We start from the raw sequence: 4,199 nt of genomic DNA, 5'->3' as shown, positions 1-4,199 counted from the left end.
CCCGCCACGCCCCCAACCCCTTCATAGCCCCGCCCCCTCTGTTCCCCCACCACGCCCCAATCCCTTCCTAGCCCCGCCCCCTCTGTTCCCCCGCCACGCCCCCAACCCCTTCATAGCCCCGCCCCCTCTGTTCCCCAGCCCCGCCCCAACCCCTTCCTAGCCCCACCCCCTTTGTTCCCCAGCCCCTCATTCCCCCCAGTCTCACCCAGCCCCTCGCACTGGGCTGTCCGGCTCCGTGAGCACCGTGCCAAAGCTGCCACGTGCCATGTGGTGATGTGGTTCCTTGTGGTTCCCCCCCGTCCCTGCAGCGCAGTGGGGCACGTGCTCGGCGCGAGCTGGGCTCGCCCCCCAGGCGAGGGGCCCATTCTGCACTCCCCTCCCATGCCCCCTGGCCCTGGCTTCAGCGCGACCATGTGACCTCATGCCCCAGCCACCGCCAGGCACTCAAGGGCAGGATTGAGCGGGATGGGCCAGCCCAGCGACCCTATTCTTCACACCCCAGAACACACCAAGGAGATCCCAGCCCGGGGCGCTGGTTTTCTGGGCATAGGAAGCACATTCACCCCAGGCAATGAAGCAGCCTGTGGTGCTTTGCAATCATGCCATGGCTGAGTTAGGAACATTGGTGATGGTGTCTGGAGGGAATCCAGTCCTCCCTCATCTACTGGAAAGGTGGTGGTGGTGATGTGGCACCTTGGAGCCAACAGGCATGTTGTGACATTTTGGGGTTCACCCAGACATGTAAAGGGCACTGTCAGCACCTGCCCTGTAACCTTGGGGTGCCTTAATGCAGCTATGGCTCAGATCCCAGTAGCCAGCCCACAAGGACAAGGTCTCACCCCGACTTCCAGCAGCCTCGTTACTCCTTGTAGGGTAACACCAACAGCCCTTAATCCCAGGTCTCCCCAAATCTGACCTTCCAAGTTCTTAAATGCCAGACCCTCAGACTTTTCCCCTCTGGTTCATCATCCCTGAAGGTGTGAAACCAGCCCCCAGATATCAGTTTACTTTGGTACACACACCCTAACAGTTTGCACAACAGAGACCTGCTTGGGGGTAAAAAATAAACAAAAAGTTCATTTAATAGAATAACCACAAACTCAATGACAAAATAGTAAGGGAAGCAAACACGTACAAGTTATACAGCAAATAAACATGAAGAGGAAACTTCAGGCTTTACGCTTCCATTGTAGATAAAATCCCTTTTCTCATACAAGCTACCTATTGCCTTTGAAGGATCCCAGCATACCCCCTAACTATATAGAGGATCCACCATTTAACAGAGAGCATCCCGCCTACAGCCTGTCCCTCAGTTTCTGGAAGACTTCAGTTTCAAGTCTTCCTTTCCCTTCCCCCATTTTTTTGTCTCTCCTGGCACCGTGACTCATGGTTAAGGCTACATTTTAGTCACGGGTATTTTTAGTAAAAGTCATGGACAGGTCACAGGCAGTAAACAAAAATTCACGGCCCATAACCTGTCCATGACTTGTACTATATACCCCTGACTAAAACTTGGGCCAAGGGGCTGCGGGTGCTCTGCTGGGGTGGTCCAGGGGCACTGCGGGTGCTGGGGGGAGGCAGGTGGTGGCACACAACCCAGGACCACTGCTGATACTGGGGGGGGGGGGGGGGGGGCCGGCACACGGCCTGGCACTCCCGCTGGTCCTAGGGGGGGGCTGGGACTGCTGATGGGGGGGAGGGTTGGCGGGGCTGGCAGGCTCTCTACCCAGCTCCACGCAGCTCCCCAGAAGCAGCCAGCATGCCCCGGCAGCTCCTAGGGGGAGCAAAGGCATGGGGGGCTCCACACAGTGCCCCCGCCACAAGCGCAGGTTCCACAGCTCCCATTGGCCGGGAACTGCAGCCAATGGGAGCTGCAGGGGCAGTACCTGCAGGCAGGGGCAGCACACAGAGCTCCCTGGCCCCTCCGCCTAGGAGCTGCAGGGACATGATGGCCGCTTCTGGGGAGCCCCCCTGCAGAGGTAAGCAACGCCCTGCACCCCACTCCCCTGCCCCAGCCCACACCCAAACTGCTGCTGGCCCAGGGCTGCCCGAGCTGTTTGGGCAGCCCCGGAGCCAGCCACACCGGCCGCTACAGAGGTCACAGAAAGTCATGGAATCCGTGACAGACATGCAGCCTTACTCATGGTTATTCAGAATGGAAGAAACTCTAGCCGGGATGTCTTAATGTCTTTCCATTAACTTTAATGACCCACCATTTCCTGGGATAGGCAACAGATGGGTACCCGAAGTCAGGCCACATCTACACCAGCAACATAAGTTTTGCCGGCGTAAGCGCTCATGTGCACAGCACTATGGCAGCAGGAGACACTCTCCCGCCGACAGAGCTACCACCGCTCATTGAGCTGGTTTTATGACGTTGATGGAAGAGCTCTCCCCCATCGGCATAACGCAGCTACACGAGTGCTCTTACAGAAGCCCAGCTGTATCGGTACAGCTGGGCCACTGTACGTTTGTAAGTGTAGACTTGGGAGATGCTCCTCCCAGCCTTACTGCTCTGCTGTGAAGTGGAGCTGAAGTTTACGAGCATAGTTTTCTATATACACAGATATATAAATGAACAACCAATCTGTATACATATCTCATAATGACCATCAAGTTCAGAGAATAACCTGCTTTCATAAACAACCTTCCCTGATACACTTTTATAGTACAGTGTGCAATCAGTTGGTTCAACTGCTCATGTTTGGGGTTTAAACCTTCTGTTCTCCCCATGGGGTGTCTGGATCCTGACTGTCACACATGTACCAGGAAAAGATGGAATGGTCCAGCCCTTCTCACCCAACCAAGCAATGCTGCAGGTGTTCATCTTGAGATAACAGACCTACAGGATATGGGGAGAAACACTGCAAGGGGAAACTGGTGAAGGAAAGCCCTTGACCTGCACATTCAATAACTAGCCTGCCTAGGGTCTGGAATTTCAGGGCAGCAGCTGTTGCAGTTTTAGTACGAGTCAAGATAAATTTTGTTTTTACAAAGCAGGTGTCAGCACTTCTAGAGACTTGGAGCTAAATTCTGCTCTCAGATCTGCATGCCCAAGTCCCAGGTAGGCCACTGGAGTTAACTGGTGTGTCTAAGGGCGGAATGCTGAATGAACTGTGGTGTGTCAGAGGCCCAAGGAAAGATTAATCTGCTCTCAGTAGTTGCTAGGAAAGCATCCTGCTCCGGATCACTGATTAGCCAATCAGTTTATTCTAATGATGGTTTCCATTGGTCAAGTGTGCGTCATTCAATGTCATGCAAGGGACAGCTGGGTGCAGGTGAATATGCCTGCTGGTGCAACTGAATTTAGTGCTGCATAAAAAACAGCTATTTTTAAATTCCTCTGTGGGCTTTTCTTAACAATTAACCTAACGCACCATGTGCAGCAGGAGCAAGCAAAATACAAGATAGAGCTCCAACTGTCAACCTATTCGGGCCATTGGATCTGCCAGTATCCTCTGGACTAGTCCTCCTCAGCAGCTAGCTACAGCACTGTACTGTAATGACACCCTCACTATAGGCTTTGTATTAAAAAAAGAGATTAAAAATATCTAAATAGGAATAGAAATCTTCTCAGAATTCAAAAAAATAAATAACTCAAAACAGCACGTGTGTTTTTTAAACCTTCCTCTGCCATGGGGAAAGCCCAACCTACCTGCACTGCATTGTGCAGGAGACTCACAAGTGAAACTGATTTTTGAAACAGACCCAAAGGAAAGCTCTGCATACATAGGTGCTGGAACTAGGGGTGCTGCAGCACCCCCTGGCTTGAAGTGGTTTCCATGATACACAGGGTTTACAGTTGGGTTCAATGACTCTCAGCTCCCCCACTACACAAACTGTTCCATCACCCTGTCTGCATCGCTCGAAAGCTTGTCTCGTTCGCCCCTAGAAGTAGGTCTTGTCTCTCTCTATAGAAACATCATCAGATAGAAATATTTCATCTAATCTCACTGATCAAGCTGCATGCAATTTTAAAAAGTGATGAAAAGCACACTCAGTGAATAAAGTGCTTCTCCTATGAGTAAGTGGAGAGGCTATTAGTGACATGGGAAAGCAACTTACAAAAAACCCAGCAACCACCATACAGCATATTTGTCTTGGGCCCAAATTAAAGTCAATGAGAGCTTTGCCACTGACTTTAATAGAAGCAGGTCCATTGATGGCATCCTTTAAACACACTATTAGTACCTCACAGC

The sequence above is a fragment of the Terrapene carolina genome, unplaced genomic scaffold (assembly GCF_002925995.2).
Source record: "Terrapene carolina triunguis isolate 2854851 unplaced genomic scaffold, T_m_triunguis-2.0 Scaffold95, whole genome shotgun sequence".
Classification (NCBI taxonomy): domain Eukaryota; kingdom Metazoa; phylum Chordata; order Testudines; family Emydidae; genus Terrapene; species Terrapene triunguis.
Note: the sequence above shows the minus strand (reverse complement) of the source record.